General features: G+C 44.6%; 1 protein-coding gene across 2 annotated transcripts in view; it reads left to right on the top strand.

Annotated features, from left to right (window-relative positions):
- Window positions 1-18,403, top strand: part of TRIM55 (tripartite motif containing 55) — a 74,449-nt gene that overhangs the window by 43,916 nt on the left and 12,130 nt on the right. The window lies entirely within an intron of this gene.

The raw sequence follows: 18,403 nt of genomic DNA, 5'->3' as shown, positions 1-18,403 counted from the left end.
CTCTGGAGTCAGATTCAATACATGATTTTTACTTTAATGGGTAGGAAATGTTTTGTTTTACCATTAACTAACAGCTCAAGTAGTTTCTCTGGTGATGTTTCTAGGTGATTCGTAAAGGATTTTTTCCCTTTCTGCCATCTAAAAAGAACCATGCTAGCTTATAATACCTGCTGCCTAAAGCTTTTTCTCCTCACCCTCCCAAAATGCCATCCTAGAGTTTAATCCCGCATGGTTACAAATTAAATATCCCTCATTTAAAAAATGAGGGAAACCCTGCATCAAATTCATGGGCTCATATTTCAGTTGTTGTTAGGCATATCAGTAGCTATTTGAAACTATAAATCAATAATAACAACAAACTACCACTATGTTTGTGATCTTTGTATAACCTAGTCATGCAAACTTACCCAATGAGTAGTGAGCTTTGTTACAAAGTGATACTTTTAAGATTGTATGAGAAAGGGTTTCTTTAGGAGCTACAATGCAGATGAAAGACTCTACATATAGATTTAAAATTCTGCTCCTTACCTGCTCATGACAGCAAACTATTTATTATGTGAAAGAAACAATTGTCATTCATAAGGTCAGAGACCATTTTGTCATAGATCTTTCTCACTTTTGTCCTAGAGGTTTTGGGGGTTATTTTGGTTTCGGTTTAGTTTTTGAGGTCCCTGAGGCTGAGTACTTTTGGGTCAGTTTCCCCGCTCTGTGCATGCGTGTAACTCCTGTTGTCACTAATGATAAGAACACTACTGGTGAGAACAGATCCGTAATAAAATATCAAGTTGTACATTTTACAGCACTGGGCACTGGCCCTGTTCTGGAAAAGGTACTAAGTCTTTGGACTGAATAGTTTTTTTGACTAGTGTTATTTCTCACAGTACTTAAGGAAGGAAAATTATCTTCCTTTAGAATAACATGTGAGCCAGATTCAACCCTGCCAACACAGTAGGTATAATGTATATCCTCTGCAGTGGACTGAGCCATTATTCCCCTGGGGGATTCCACCCCAGTATCCCTCTGGGTTTTCAGTGTGGGAGGGCAACAGGAATTCATTGAAATTGCTCATTTCCTTTCTACCCTGGCTATGTTCCTTCCCCTGCCAACACTGCCTGTTTCTGGGGTGTTCTGCCTGCAGGTCCACTTCAGCAGACGGGAGGTTGCAGCTACTTTTCTCCTTTGTTACCTCCCTCCCAGTCCACATTTTGTTTCTGTTGTTCTGTGCCTGAGTTTATGCCAGGAGAAGCTGAGTATACCTGGGAATTCATCTGGTCCTGAAAATAACATGGAGCAAAATAATTCCTACCTGAGGCTGAAATATTTCTATCCTGGTTGGATGAGGGACTTATTTTGATGGGGTTGTTTATAGAACCTGAAAATTTCCAGAGAGCTGTAGTGAACTACTGGTTTGCTGACAGACCACAGTATCAAAGGCCAGGTGGGATTTTGCAATACTTGCTGTTTACAACCACCAATGCAGTAACCCCAAATGCCTTCTTGCCTGTCTTTCACTCTGGGGCACAATGGCTTTACACATGATTTGCAACAAATAAAGCAAGATAGAAGGTGACCAGAACATTGGTGGTGGAAGTCTTGGCAGAGCTTGAGCAACTGAAATTTTTGAAGCCTTATCCTCTTATCTGCTGTTAAAGGCATAGAAAGTGTTCTGTGCCTCCATCAAAGGCTCTGTGAAACTTGAACAGCAGACCTTTTGTGGCTTGCCTCTGTCCAGCAATCTGGAGCAATCAGCTATTGAGATTTCAGAGCAATACACTCAGGGGTCAAATGCAGCATCTTCTAGGTTTTGAGTTTCAGCCAGTATAGCTTGATGCAGTGCTGAATTGTGTTGGGCCACATCACGTATCTGGATCATGTCTGTTTTGTCTGGTACAGAACAGTGAGGAAACATTGGGCCCTCTGTGAGAGTAAGTTGCCAGGTGTGCTCAACAGGGCACTGATTAAATCCTGTTCAATAAACTGTCATTCAACACTGATAATCTTGCAAGCTACTGACAGAGATTTAATCTCCCATATTTAGGAGTGATTACTGAGAAGATTAAAGCAAAGCAATTCTGATAATATCTAGAGGGCTCATATCTCCTTGACTCTGATTAGCCTAATTTCAGACATGGATATGGAAAACAAACAGATTTAGTAGCACTGTTGATAATCTCTTCCTAAAACTGAATAAACCATGTGGCGCAGGTCATATTAAATCTAGCAGCCACCTTTTTAATACCATTTAGCCATAAGGTATTGTTGATACAAATTCTACATCAGACTGGAATGGATGGATTAGCCCTTGAGTTGCTAATCCTTTACTCCTTTATGAATAAATGATCACAGTGGGTGATGTTGGGTAGTTTTTCTTCTACTCCACATGCCCTTTTATACAGAGTGCTGGAAGGGTCTATCTCATCCCTGCCACTATGTCCTCCTCTAATTATTGATAAATATATTGTATAATTCCAATGGAGTTAATGTAACTCATTGACTTTGTCCAGAATCTCATCAACTTAATCTATCCTTTCTGGTTTCTATCCATCGGGTTTTTGCTGTATTCCATTGATATTTAATCATTTCACAATGTCTCTTCTCAAGCCCCGCTACCTTTATTTCTAATAACTGAATCCCCTACAGCCCTCCCTAACTCTCATTGCTACTTACTACAACCCTTCCAGCATCTGGAAGAATTTTCTTGATGCGTAAGTAATGGCCATCCTGCTGTGCATCTGCGGGAAGAAAGGGATCCCCTCCAAGACCAGTAACATTTTTTACTAATTCCTAAGGAGAGTTTGCCACAATCCTGACTGCTGAACCTGAGAAAGAGAAATGCATCTCTGAATAGACATACCTTATTAAAATAGACTGAAAGTAGTAAATTATACAACTTCCTGTAGGCCACAAATCATATCTGGATTTATTTATTTTTATTATAATTGGTTTAGAATAATTTCTGTATTTCACTTGCAATGGTCACCAACATAGTGTGGTCCAAAGAGCAGCAACCCGATCTCCCAAAAGAAAAATAAAGAATAGTTGCATAAATAACCAAGTAATTACATATGGATGATAAAATAGTTTTTATGCAAATGACCTTAGAGACCAAAATGTCCCTATCCTTTACCCACTTCTTATGGCATGATTAAATAAATAGTCAAGGAGCCACGAGAGACCATATGCCCTGAGACCCCAAATACTGGAAACGCTGATAGCTTTCTGCATTTAATTATTTTTAATTTCAAAAGGTATTTTGAAAAAAATAAACCATAAGGAAAAGAGCATAATGTTATTCTCATACTTAATTTCCCATGAGCACAAATATGCTCTATGTATTCTTGTAATAGTATATTTAAATTTCAAAAACAAACAGAAATAAATGAAAATTAAATTATGTTCTGTACATTTCATTGAGAGACTCATAATGTCAGATTCTATTCAAATTACTACCACACCAGTGCATCTTTTAGCATAAATTATACAGATAAAGTACAAATGACAGCCTGTTTTGTGTATCAATATCTGCACTTCTCTCACAGTGCTGGAATTTCAGTATGTAAAAACCAAGTGATAATTCACCATTGCTCATGTTTGTCATACATGCACAATATAACATTTTACAGCGCTTATTAATGCAGTAAAGATCATGCATTCTTTAAACAGTTAAAAAGCTGGCATCTTTGTATTTTTAAATGATTCACCAAAGTAAATTGTTCTGTTTTGTCCGTAGATCATACAGGCAAAGATGGGTATTGCTGTGTTGTGTTTATGGTCTTGGGTCCTTATTAAATAAGGTTTACTAGTCAGATCATAAAATGGAGGTCTTCATATATTAGCCGTCCCGTTCTTGAGTTTGAGTAAAAATTTAGGGCTTGTCTACATAGAGAAGCAATTCTGAAGTAAGATAAGGTGTAAATTTAAAGTGCTATAGCTTTTCCGGAATACCTCCCTATATAGACACTCTTATATTGGAAGAGTCCACACACACAGTTTTTCCACAATAACTATTCCAATCGATTTCCTTGTGTAGACAAGCTCTTAGTCCCTGGTCCAGTGAAACACTTAAACAGTTCCATTAACGACGGTGCCTTCAGTGGGAGTACTCATGTGCCCAAAGTTAAGCATAAGCCCAAAGTACTTAATGAAATGCTTTGCTGGATGAGGCCCTAAGTAAGATCCTCAGGATTTGGCCCTGGAGATGGGCAGAAAGAAAAAACCTGGATACAAACACCTCTGAAATTGGGAGTACTGTATTCAAAAGTTTGCACTTGGATCCAAATTTTGTGAACAGGTCCTATATATCTCATATGCCAAACCAAAAACTTGATCCAAATACCAGGGGAACAGGCTTACCATGTTATGCAGACAAAATTACACAGGATCGTTTCAGGGGACAAGACAAGATGTCACGTTTATTATAACACAGTTTGATTTATGACCAGTAATATCTAATACCTATGCGCACACGCACACGCACACACACCCCACCCAAGTGTTCTGCAGCTGCTAGATAGTTACCAGTCCTGAATGTAGCTTGAGTTCGTGGCTTGGGTTCGTAGCTTGTGGCGGCTAACTGGCCAGGAAAGCCGGGCACAAGGAAGAGCTGGGTCTCTGTTGGGCATGCACCGATGCCCTTCCATGTTGGCAGCAGAATGTTACCCTCCAAAGTCTTCCATCTCATCCATCCTTTTTGTAGGCTTTAGTTTGAATCCAGAGTCTGTAGGACTTGCTGTGTCATGATGCCTCTGGGTTCAGTGTGGTTGATCACCCATCAATTACAGACATGACTTTCAGCTTGGGACCTGGCTTTGATGTTTCTTCAGTTGTACTTTTGTTCTTTTCTTTTTAGGGTGGACTCTTTTTGCTTTGTCAGGGCTGTTGTCTGCATCTTCAGTCGTTGGTATTTACACTTTATTTCATCAGGACAGGCTGGGGCTGGAGGTTGATTCCATCATCCATACATACCTCATTCACACATCTGAACTAAACTAATAAGATTACAGCAGGATTTTGCAAAAATGAAGGTTGCAGCAAGCTTTTACAAAATGGAGTGAGCATTTTAAAATGGAGTTTGGGACAAGTTAAAATGGAGTTTGAATTACAATATGGACAAGTGTAAGGAATGGCAAACAGCGAACAGAAGTTCCAATATACACAAGTATAATGAATGATAAACAGTGAGTGGAAGTTACAATGTTGAAACAGTGCAAGTGTCAGTGATTTAAGCAGCAATTGGATTGCAAGTGAAACTCAATTAGCCAGTTATTGGGGTCCCTGGTTTTATGAATGAATGTAGTTTCATTTATAAAACTTTACTTATGAAGTTATATTAATAAAGTGAACAATTAAAAACAATTTCATTGATCAGTTCTACAACCTAAAGCCAAATATTTTTAAAGGTGGGTGTCTAAAGTTAGACACCTAATTTGCCGTTTAAGCACCTATATAAGTTCTACTTATTTTCAGAGGTGCTGTACATCTGCTGCTTCCACTGAAGTAAGTGCTAAGTACTTCTAAACATCAAGCTACTTATTTATATTATTAAATATGGATCTAGCTACCTAACTTTAGGCAAAGAAGCTTGACTTTGGGGATCTAAATTCTCTCCCTTGATTTACTCATGCAGATATCTGATAGCTGATCCAATCCATGCACTTCAGGATCAGTGTCTGTCTGTGTCTCTGCTTTCTCTAGTTATTTTGTCTCAGATGAGGTACAGAGTACAATATTTTGTAGTCCAAATGAGTTACTTACTAGCAACACGTCATAGAGCCAAGAGTCTAAAAAAATACCATCATTCAAAGGGACTAAACCACATGTGTCTAGCTGAAAAGGAAATTCAAGTTAAATCATCCACAAACCATACTCGATTTCATTTCCCTTTGCAGTCAGTATCTACAGTGCTGTAATTCTGTGAGGATATAACCTATAATAAAGATTGAGCTGTTTGGAGAGAGAAATGCTAACTGAATGACGTATGTTATTCTTGTTTCATGTTTCTTGTTTAAAATTTTCCGTTACTTGGTTGTAATTCTAGCAGATACCTTATGCTATCTGCTAGAATTACTATAGGGACATTTCTCGCTGTATTCACACACTTGTAGTTATATTTGCCCCAGTTGCTGAATACTTTTATTTCTTTCAGCTGTGGATCCTCAGTATATTTGCCCATGAGATAGTATTAAATCAAACGTCAGCGAGGTCTGTAATTGGCTACATTTTAGCTAATTGCTAGTCAAGTAAAAGTATTTTAAATATGCAATATAGATAGAGCATGGACAAAACAGATTATTAAAAGAAATGTGAAATCACACACTGACTTACTGCTCCTATACATCTGGTTTTCAGTTGTATTTATGTACTCTGTGAAGGGGCATTTCTAAATTTCAGTGTAGTGATCCTTTAGAATTATTTAACCCTTTATTTTAGACATAAATAATTTTCTCACCCTCCCCTCCCCCCCCAATATCAAGACTCAATCCTGCAAGCCTTGCTCACCTCAGTAGTTCTTTTGAAGTCAATAGGACTACTCTTGTCAGTAAGACTTACTTATGAGAGTTTAGCTTTGGAGGACTGGATCTTATGCAAAAAACATCTAGAGGCAAAGTCTTCCTCTCAGTGCCACATGATATCTTGATTCTAACATGCTCTCTTCACCAGAGTGAACTTTTATGGACCCCCAACTGCCACCCTAAAACAAGCCAAAAAAATCCTGTAAGATCCTCAAGACAGCTCTCAGCTCCACTATTCTGCTCTCCCTGTATGAATAGATGCATATAGCATCATCATGAAAGATATGCAGAGAGGGAGAACAGAGTATCAGAACTTGAGCTTTGCCCTGTGGATCTGAATATCCTTGTATATAGCTCTATAATAAGACTGATAGATGGATGGATAGATATATAATATATGTCAAATATCTGAGCTGAATGACCAGAGGGATCAGTTCACTGTAAGTGATATTCTCTCCTATGCAATAGGCATGTGCACTGCTTAAGTGTTAATTAAACCCTGTTTTGAGGCTCCTCTCTACAGGGCTGAATTTCAGTAGTGCCTTTCAGTTGTACAGCAAAATCAGGAAATATCAGGTGCGGAAGACTCATAGGCGAAAACACTCCAAAAAGTATGATTCTGCTTCTCTCTAACTTTATTACAGAGGTGGGTCTTAGTTTTAAAGTTCAGGTCAGTGGCCATTTGGTTTTGAGATTTAGTTTAGATGGTTTCTTCTAGATTTCCGTTTTGCACTTTGCTTTTATGCTTACTGCTAGATTTCGTTTAACACATTCAAATAATGCAGGAAAATACTGACTGATCTTCTTTTAGCATCTCTGTTTCCCCTTGCTCCTGAGAGTTGTGTGATTCAGTAGTGCTGACAATGTCGTGGTGACAATGCATTGAGAGCAACTCTCAGACAACTGTGTTCTTGTTATTAATTGGAGTGGCAAATAACACACCTGAAGTTTTGCATTTTCATAGTCAGGTCTGTGAATTGTCTGATTAGTCATGAGTATCTTCTTGTTTGTGTATTTCAATTTTGGTCTATTTCAAGTAATAATAGATCATAAGAATCACAGTGTGGACAAAATGATTTCTTCTGTTCAGATTGTTGTTAATTACCTAATTTAAAAGCTGAACAGACTTGAATTCTGATCTCCATTAAACTGCCTTTTCAGGGCATTTCTCATTTGGTTGTTTAATAAAAAAATTCTGAAAGGAAAATTATCACCTTGAAGAAAAGTATTTTCTTCTGTGTCACAGCTGAATTGCTGCTATTTTACATCATATCACAGCAGATTCACTTCACAATAGTAGATGTAGATCTCATCCTAATCCTATGAAATAGGTCAGCTTTTCTGTTTAACAGTAAATGATTCCATGCTAATTTGTACTTGGTGATTTGTACCCATTACAGGTGGGTGAGCATTGAAATATTAGCCTACCTGGCTGCAAATGTGTACCACTGAAATTCCCTTTGACAGTAGGGTAATTATGACTGTGAGCTTGTGTTTACGCACTGCTTCATCCTGCTGCTCAGCCTCCCTGGCTTATGAAAAAGCAGATATTGAAATGTAAAAGAATTAACAGCGTACTGGATATTTCAGTGCGTGCCTGCTCACAAGGATAGCCCAAGGCATTAGAATGGAGGGATAGGGTGGATGTGCACATGCAATTTCACAAACCAACACAAAATTAGGACTGATTTTTAAGCACAGAGTGTCCATTAAAATACTAGTGGTGCAGTAACTATGTACACAAAGGGAGTAGCTATTATTCACTATTCAATAGTTCACACCCAACTGTACATATTACAAAATGGTTTTATTGATGGATGTTACTGTTTATCATTCTGATGGGGTATATGTGACCTGGACACCCCCTGCTGGAAGGCTGGCAGTCCTGCCGCACCCTGTCCCCAAAAAAGCAATAGAGGAGAAGCTTACAGCGGCTGCATGGGATGCAGCTAATCAGAAAGAGGCTGCAGGGAAGCAGCCAATCAGGGCCCAACATGCTCATATAAAAGGAGCTGCAGGAACAGCGTGAATTCAGTCTGCTGGCAGGGATTGGGGGAGCAAGGAAGGTACTCCTGGCTGGGTGATGGGACTCAAAGAAGATACAGGCCATGGGGAAGTGGTTCAAGGTCTACAATATGAAATTAGGTCGAATTTATAGAAGTCGGTTTTGTAGAAAGCATTTTTATACAGTCGATTGTGTGTGTGTCCACACAAATGCTCTAAGTGCATGTAGTCGACGGAGTGTGTCCTCAGTACTGAGGCAACCGTCGACTTCTGGAGCGTTGCACTGTAGGTAGCTATCCCACAGTTCCCGCAGTCTCCGTTGCCCATTTGAATTCTGGGTAGAAATCCCAGTGCCTGATGGGGCTAAAACATTGTCATGGGTGGTTCTGGGTACATATCGTCAGGCCCCCCTCCCTCCCTCCTTCCTTCCGTGAAAGCAAGGGCAGACAATTGTTTTGCGCCTTTTTTCTTGAGTTACCTGTGCAGATGCCATACCACGGCAAGCATGGAGCCCGCTCAGCTCACCGTCACCGTATGTCTCCTGGGTGCTGGCAGACGTGGTACTGCATTGCTACACAGCAGCAGTTTATTGCCTTTTGGCAGCAGACAGTGCAGTATGACTGGTAGCTGTCGTCGACGTAGTCCTGGGTGCTCTTTTAACCGACCTCGATGAGGTCGGGGCGCCTGGGCAAACATGGGAGTGACTCAGCCAGGTCATTTCCCTTGTTTCGTCTCATGGCGATTGAGTCCTACCAGCAGTGCACTGTCTTTTAATCTGCAGCTAGCAGAAGACGATGGCCAGTAGTCATACTGCACAGTCTGCTGCCAGCAAGATGTATAAAGATAGATGAAGTGGCTCAAAACAAGAAATAGACCAGATTTGTTTTGTATTCATTTTCTCCTCCCTCCCTCCCTCTGTGAAATCAACGGCCTGCTAAACCCAGTTTTGAGTTCTATCCTTGAGGAAGCCATTCAGTTTCTCGCAAAGCCACCCCCTTTGTTGATTTTAATTTCCTGTAAGCCAGCCCGGTAGCCATGTCATCAGTCGCCCCTCCCTCCGTCAGGGCAATGGCAGACAATCGTTCCGCACCTTTTTTCTGTGCAGACGCCATACCACGGCAAGCATGGAGCCCGCTCAGATCACTTTGGCAATTAGGAGCACATTAAACACCATGCGCATTATCCAGCAATATATACAGCACCAGAACTTGGCAAAGCGAAACTGGGCGAGTAGGCTATGTCAGCACAGTGATGAGAGTGATGAGGACATGGACACAGACTTCTCTCAAAGCACGGGCCCTGGCAATGTGGGCATCATGGTGCTAATGGGGCAGGTTCATGCGGTGGAACGCCGATTCTGGGCTCAGGAAACAAGTACAGACTGGTGGGACCGCATAGTGTTGCAGGTCTGGGACGATTCCCAGTGGCTGTGAAACTTTTGCATGTGTAAGGGCACTTTCATGGAACTTTGTGACTTGCTTTCCCCTGCCCTGAGGCGCAATAATACCAAGATGAGAGCAGCCCTCACAGTTGAGAAGTAAGTGGCAATAGCTCTGTGGAAGCTTGCAACGCCAGACAGCTACCGGTCAGTCAGGAATCAATTTGGAGTGGGCAAATCTACTGTGGGAGCTGCTGTGATGCAAGTAGCCAAGGCAATCAAAGATCTGCTGATATCAAGGGTAGTGACCCTGGGAAATGTGCAGGTCATAGTGGATGGCTTTGCTGCAACGGGATTCCCTACTGTGGTGGGGCCATAGACAGAACCCATATCCCTATCTTGGCACTGGAGCACCAAGCCAGCAAGTACATAAACCGCAAAGGGTACTTTTCAATAGTGCTGCAAGCACTGGTGGATCACAAGGGACGTTTCACCAACATCAGCGTGGGATGGCCAGGAAAGGTACAGGACACTTGCATCTTCAGGAACTCTGGTCTGTTTCAAAAGCTGCAGGAAGGGACTTTATTCCCAGACCAGAAAATAACTGTTGGGGATGTTGAAATGCCTACAGTTATCCTTGGGGACCCAGCCTACCCCTTAATGCCATGGCTTATGAAGCCATACACAGGCAGCCTGGACAGTAGTCAGGAGCTGTTCAACTACAGGCTGAGCTAGTGCCGAATGGTGGTAGAATGTGCATTTGGATGTTTAAAAGCACATTGGCGCAGTTTACTGACTCGGTTAGACCTCAGCGAAACCAATATTCCCACTGTTATTACTGCTTGCTGTGTGCTCCACAATATCAGAGTAAGAGGGAGATGTTTATGGTGAGGTGGGAGGTTGAGACAAATCACCTGGCTGCTGGTTACGCACAGCCAGACACCAGGGCAGTTAGAAGAGCACAGGAGGGCGCAGTGCGCATCAGAGAAGCTTTGAAAACCAGTTTCATGACTGGCCAGGCTACGGTGTGAAAGTTCTATTTGTTTCTCCTTGATGAAACCCCCTTCCCCTTGGTTCACTCTACTTCCCTGTAAGCTAACCACCCTCCCCTCCTCCCTTCAGTCACTGCTTGCAGAGGCAACACAGTCTTTGTTGCTTCACATTCATGCAGTCTTTATTAATTCATCACACAAATAGGGGGATAACTACCAAGGTAGCCCAGGAGGGGTGGTGGAGGAGAGAAGCACCAGGAGGGGTGGTGGAGGAGGGAAGGACAAGGCTACACAGCACTTTAAAAGTTTAAAACTTTAAAACTTATTGAATGCCAGCCTTTTGTTGCTTGGGCAATCCTCTGGGGTGGAGTGGCTGGGTGGCCGGAGGCCCCCCCACCGCATTCTTGGGCGTCTGGGTGAGGAGGCTATGGAACTTGGGGAGGAGGGCGGTTGGTTACACAGGGGCTGTAGTGGCGGTCTGTGCTCCTGCTGCCTTTCCTGCAGCTCAACCATACACTGGAGCATATTAGTTTGATCCTCCAGCAGCCTCAGCATTGAATCCTGCCTCCTCTCATCACGCTGCCGCCACCTTTCAGCTTCAGCCCTCTCTTCAGCCTGCCACCTCTCCTCCCAGTCATTTTGTGCTTTCCTGCACTCTGACATTGTCTGCCTCCACGCATTCGTCTGTGCTCTGTCAGTGTGGGAGGACAGCATGAGCTCAGAGAACATTTCATCGCGAGTGCGTTTTTTTCGCCTTCTAATCTTCGGTAGCCTCTGGGAAAGAGAAGATCCTGTGATCCTTTGAAACACATGCAGCTGGTGGAGAAAAAAAAAGGGACAGTGGTATTTGAAAAGACACACTTTATAGAACAATGGGTACACTCTTTCAAGGTAAACCTTGCTGTTAACATTCCATACATAGCACATGTGCTTTCGTTCCAAGGTCACATTTTGCCTCCCCCCAGCGCGTGGCTAGCCCCTCCACCCTCCCCGTGGCTAACAGCGGGGAACATTTCTGTTCAGCCACAGGCAAACAGCCCAGCAGGAATGGGCACCTCTGAATGTCCCCTTAAGAAAAGCACCCTATTTCAACCAGGTGACCATGAATGATATCACTCTCCTGAGGATAACACAGAGAGATAAAGAACAGATGTTGTTTGAATGCCAGCAAACATACAGTACAATGCTTTGTTCTACAATGATTCCTTAGTATGATTCTCTGAGTAATTACTACAACTCCGGAGGAAGCTCATAAAAGGAAGGTAATATGGATGGGGGGTATTCAGCTGTTGTGACCTGCACTGGATGTGCTATGTTTGTCTTTCTTCCACAGGACAGATGCGACTTTGTCTGTACAAAGTGCAAGCTGGTCTCCATACTGGAAGAGAAGGTTCAAGGTCTGGAGCAACAGGTATCGACCCTGCGTTGCATAAGAGAAACTGAAGATTTCCTGGACGGATGTCAGGATAGGCTTCTACGGGCACAAGGTTCTGAAGATTCAGAGCAGGCTGCACATCGGGGACAGAAGGATGGTGAAGAAATTTGGCATCATGTGACCTCCAGAAGAAAAAAGGGGAACGTCCATGTACCAGCAGGGCAGATACAGGTAAGTAACCGTTTTCATGTTCTCTCCACAGGTACTAATGCGGAGAGTGGACCAGATGATACGTCTGAGGGAAGGGAGCAGAAGGAGACTCCGCCGATTGGAAGGCATGAGATGCACTGTCCTAGGGTTGGGGGTTCCACGACCACCACTCCCAAGAGAAGGAGGTGGGTGATGGTGGTCGGGGACTCTCTCCTCAGGGGGACTGAGTCATCTATCTGCCGCCCCGACTGGGAAAACCGAGAAGTCTGCTGCTTGCCAGGAGCTAAGATTCGCGATGTGACGGAGAGACTGCCGAGACTCATCAAGCCCTCAGATCGCTACCACTTCCTGCTTCTTCACGTGGGCACCAATGATACTGCCAAGAATGACCTTGAGCGGATCACTGCGGACTATGTGGCTCTGGGAAGAAGGATAAAGGAGTTTGAGGTGCAAGTGGTGTTCTCGTCCATCCTCCCCATGGAAGGAAGAGGCCTGGATAGAGACCGTCGAATCGTGGAAGTCAACGAATGGCTACGCAGGTGGTGTCGGAGAGAAGACTTTGGATTCTTTGACCATGGGATGGTGTTCCAAGAAGGAGTGCTAGGCAGAGACGGGCTCCACCTAACGAAGAGAGGGAAGAACATCTTTGCAAGCAGGCTGGCTAACCTAGTGAGGAGGGCTTTAAACTAGGTTCACCGGGGGAAGGAGACCAAAGCCCTGAGGTAAGTGGGGAAGTGGGATACCGGGAGGAGGTACAAGCAGGAGCACGTGAGAGGGGAGGGCTCCTGCCTCATACTGAGAAAGAGGGGCGATCAGCAGGTTACCTCAAGTGCCTATATACAAATGCACGAAGCCTTGGAAACAAGCAGGGAGAACTGGAAGTCCTGGCACAGTCAAGGAATTATGATGTGATTGGAATAACAGAGACTTGGTGGGATAACTCACATGACTGGAGTACTGTCATGGATGGATATAAGCTGTTCAGGAAGGGCAGAAAAGGTGGGGGAGTTGCACTGTATGTAAGGGAGCAGTATGACTGCTCAGAGCTCAAGTATGAAACTGCAGAAAAACCTGAGAGTCTCTGGATTAAGTTTAGAAGTGTGAGCAACAAGGGTGATGTCGTGGTGGGAGTCTATTATAGACCACTAGACCAGGGGGATGAGGTGGACGAGGCTTTCTTCCGGCAACTCGCAGAAGTTACTAGATCGCAGGCCCTGGTTCTCATGGGAGACTTCAATCACCCTGATATCTGCTGGGAGAGCAATACAGCGGTGCACAGGCAATCCAGGAAGTTTTTGGAAAATGTAGGGGACAATTTCCTGGTGCAAGTGCTGGAGGAACCAACTAGGGGCAGAGCTCTTCTTAACCTGTTGCTCACAAACCGGGAAGAATTAGTAGGGGAACCAAAAGTGGATGGGAACCTGGGAGGCAGTGACCATGAAATGGTCGAGTTCAGGATCCTAACACAAGGAAGAAAGGAGAGCAGCAGAATACAGACCCTGGACTTCAGAAAAACAGACTTTGACTTTCTCAGGGAACTGATGGGCAAGATCCCCTAGGAGAATAACATGAGGGGGAAAGGAGTCCAGGAGAGCTGGCTGTATTTTAAAGAATCCTTATTGAGGTTACAGGGACAAACCATCCCGATGTTTAGAAAGAATAGTAAATATAGCAGGCAACCAGCTTGGCTTAACAGTGAAATCCTTGCTGCTCTTAAATACAAAAAAGAAGCTTACAAGAAGTGGAAGATTGGACAAATGACCAGGGATGAGTATAAAAATATTGCTCGGGCTTGCAGGAGTGAAATCAGGAAGGCCAAATCACACTTGGAGTTGCAGCTAGCAAGGGATGTTAAGAGTAACAAGAAGGGTTTCTTCAGGTATGTTAGCAATAAGAAGAAAGTCAAGGAAAGTGTGGGCCCCTTACTGAATGAGGGAGGCAACCTTGTGACAGAGGATGTGGAAAAAGCTAATGTACTCAATGATTTTTTTGCCTCTGTCTTCATGAACAAGGTCAGCTCCCAGACTACTGCACTGGGCAGCACAGCATGGGGAGAAGGTGACCAGCCCTCTGTGGAGAAAGAAGTGGTTCAGGACTATTTAGAAAAGCTGGACAAGCACAAGTCCATGGGGCCGGATGCGTTGCATCCGAGAGTACTAAAGGAGTTGGCGGATGTGATTGCAGAGCCATTGGCCATTGTCTTTGAAAACTCATGGCGATCGGGGGAGCTCCCAGATAACTGGAAAAAAGGCTAATGTAGTGCCCATCTTTAAAAAAGGGAAGAAGGAGGATCCTGGGAACTACAGGCCAGTCAGCCTCACCTCAGTCCCTGGAAAAATCATGGAGCAGGTCCTCAAGGAATCAATCCTGAAGTACTTACATGAGAGGAAAGTGATCAGGAACAGTCAGCATGGATTCACCAAGGGTAGATCATGCCTGACTAATCTAATTGCCTTCTATGACGAGATAACTGGCTCTGTGGATGAAGGGAAAGCAGTGGACGTGTTGTTCCTTGACTTTAGCAAAGTTTTTGACACGGTCTCCCACAGTATTCTTGCCAGCAAGTTAAAGAAGTATGGGCTGGATGAATGGACTATAAGGTGGATAGAAAGCTGGCTAGATTGTCGGGCTCAATGGGTAGTGATCAATGGCTCCATGTCTAGTTGGCAGCCAATATCAAGTGGAGTGCCCCAAGGGCCGTTCCTGGGGCCGGTTTTGTTCAATATCTTCATTAATGATCTGGAGGATGGTGTGGATTGCACCCTCAGCAAGTTTGCAGATGACACTAAACTGGGAGGAGAGGTAGATACGCTGGAGGGTAGGGATAGGATACAGAGGGACTTAGACAAATTGGAGGATTGGGCCAAAAGAAATCTGATGAGGTTCAACAAGGACAAGTGCAGAGTCCTGCACTTAGGATGGAAGAATCCAATGCACCGCTACAGACTAGGGACCGAATGGCTCGGCAGCAGTTCTGCAGAGAAGGACCTAGGGGTTACAGTGGATGAGAAGTTGAATATGAGTCAACAGTGTGCCCTTGTTGCCAAGAAGGCCAATGGCATTTTGGGCTGTATAAGTAGGGGCATTGCCAGCAGATCGAGGGACGTGATCGTTCCCCTCTATTCGACATTGGTGAGGCCTCTTCTGGAGTACTGTGTCCAGTTTTGGGCCCCACACTACAAGAAGGATGTGGAAAAATTGGAAAGAGTCCAGCGGAGGGCAACAAAACTGATTAGGGGACTGGAACACATGACTTAGGAGGAGAGGCTGAGGGAACTGGGGATGTTTAGTCTTCAGAAGAGAAGAATGAGGGGGGATTTGATAACTGCTTTCAACTACCTGAAAGGGGGTTCCAAAGAGGATGGCTCTAGACGGTTTTCAGTGGTAGCAGATGACAGAACAAGGAGTAATGGTCTCAAGTTGCAGGGGGGAGATTTAGGTTGGATATTAGAAAAAACTTTTTCACTAGGAGGGTGATGAAACACTGGAATGCGTTACCTAGGGAGGTGGTGGAATCTCCTTCCCTAGAAGTTTTTAAGGTGAGGCTTGACAAAGCCGTGGCTGGGATGATTTGATTGGGGATCGGTCCTGCTTTGAGCAGGGGGTTGGACTAGATGACCTTCTGAGGTCCCTTCCAACCCTGATATTCTATGATTCTATGTGCTACTGGCCTGGAGCAGTAAAGTGTCCTACCATGGTGGACGGAATAAGGCTGCCCTCCCCAGAAACCTTTTGCAAAGGCTTTGGGAGTATATCCAGGAGAGCCATGAATGCCAGCGCAAATTAATCATTAAACATGCTTGCTTTTAAACCATGTATAGTATTTTAAAAGGTACACTCACCAGAGGTCACTTCTCCGCCTGGCGGATCCGGGAGGCAGCCTTGGGTGGGTTCGGGGGGTACTGGCTCCAGGTCCAGGGTGAGAAACAGTTCCTGGCTGTCGGGAAAACCGGTTTCTCCGCTTGCTTGCTTTGAGCTATCTACAACCTCATCATCATCATCTTCCTCGTCCCCAAAACCTGCTTCCGTGTTGCCTCCATCTCCATTGAATGAGTCAAACAACATGGCTGAGGTAGTGGTGGCTGAACCCCCTAAAATGGAATGCAGCTTATCATAGAAGCGGCATGTTTGGGGCTCTGACCCGGAGAAGCCGTTCGCCTCTCTGGTTTTCTGGTAGGCTTGCCTCAGCTCCTTAAGTTTCACGCGGCACTGCTTTGGGTCCCTGTTATGGCCTCTGTTCTTCATGCCCTGGGAGATTTTGACAAATGTTTTGGCATTTCGAAAACTGGAACGTAGTTCTGGTAGCACGGATTCCTCTCCCCATACAGCGGTCAGATCCCGTACCTCCCTTTCGGTCCATGCTGGAGCTCTTTTGTGATTCTGGGACTCCATCATGGTCAGCTCTGCTGATGAGCTCTGCATTGTCACCTGCAGCTTGCCTCGCTGGCCAAATAGGAAATTGAAATTCAAAAGTTCGCGGGCCTTTTCCTGTCTACCTGGCCAGTGCATCTGAGTTGAGAGTGCTGTCCAGAGCGGTCACAATGGAGTACTCTGGGATAGGTCACGGAGGCCAATACTGTCTAATTGTGTCCACAGTACCCCAAATTTGACCCAGCAAGGCTGATTTCAGCACTAATCCCCTTGTCAGGGGTAGAGTAAGGAAATCGATTTTAAGAGCCCTTAAGTTGAAAAAAAGGGCTTCGTTGTGTGGATGGGTGCAGGGTTAAATCGATTTAATGCTGCTAAATTCGACCTCAACTCCTAGTGTAGACCAGGGCTAAGAGGGACATGGCATGTGGCTGCTACTTAGAAGGTCCCTGGGTTGGGGCCTGGAGTATTGGGTGGGCTTGGGTCCCCCGCAACAGCCATTGGGAAAGTGGGGGCTGCACCCTGAGAGAAGGAAGTTTAGACAGGCCTAGGGAAGGGACTGTACGTGGAACTGTTACCCTCCAGAAGGGGGCTGAAGTGAGACTGACCCAGCTAGAGAGCTGGGGTCAGAGGACTATAGGACATGCAAAGAGTCTCCAGGGAGGAAGCCCTGTGGCCATAGGCACCAACTCTATGCCTGGGGTGCTCTGGGGCTGGAGCACTCATGGAAAAAAATAGTGGGTGCTTAGCACCCACCAGCAGCCCTGCCGATCAGCTCCTCTCCCTCCCCCACAGCACCTCCCGGTGGCCCACCAATCAGTTCCTCCCCCTTCCTCCCAGTGCCTCCCATCCACTACGATCAGCTGTTCAGCGGTGTGCTGGAGGAGAGGAGGTGGAGCGAGGATGGGGTGCACTAGGGGGAAGGAGCAGAATGGGGTGGGAAGAGGTGGGGCAGAGTGGGGGTGGGGCAGAGTGGAGGCAGGAAGAGGTATGGCAGGGATGGAGTGTTGGGGGAAGTGATGGAGTGGGGGCGGGGCCTGAGGTGAAGCAGCGGTCGAACACCCCCAGGGAAATGAGGAAGCCAGTGCCTATGCCTGGGGTGCTGCTCCATCCCAGAGCAGGAACCTTCACATGTAAGCTGGACAACTAGGGCAGTGGTTCTCAACCAGGGGTACATGTACTCAAGGTGGTCTGCAGAGATCTTCCAGGGGGTACATCAAGTCATCTAGATATTTGGCTAGTTTTACAACAAGCTACATAAAAAGCATTAGTGCAGTCAATACAAGCTAAAATGTCATACAATGACTTGTTTATATTGCTCTATATACTATACACTGAAATGTAAGTATTATATTTATATTCCAATTGATTTTTTTATAATTATATAGTAAAAATGAGAAAAGAAGCAATTTTTCAGTAACAGCGTGCTGTGACACTTTTGTATTTTTATGTCTGATTTTTGTAAGCAAGTGTTTTTTAAGTGAGCTGAAACTTGGGGTTCTGCACTACAAATCAGACTCCTGAAAGGAATACAGCAGTCTGGAAAGGTAGAGAGCCACTGAAC

This window comes from Chelonia mydas, chromosome 2 (assembly GCF_015237465.2).
Source record: "Chelonia mydas isolate rCheMyd1 chromosome 2, rCheMyd1.pri.v2, whole genome shotgun sequence".
NCBI lineage: Eukaryota > Metazoa > Chordata > Testudines > Cheloniidae > Chelonia > Chelonia mydas.
The sequence above is the reverse complement of the archived record's forward strand: the minus strand, read 5'-3'. Positions and strand labels throughout refer to the sequence as shown.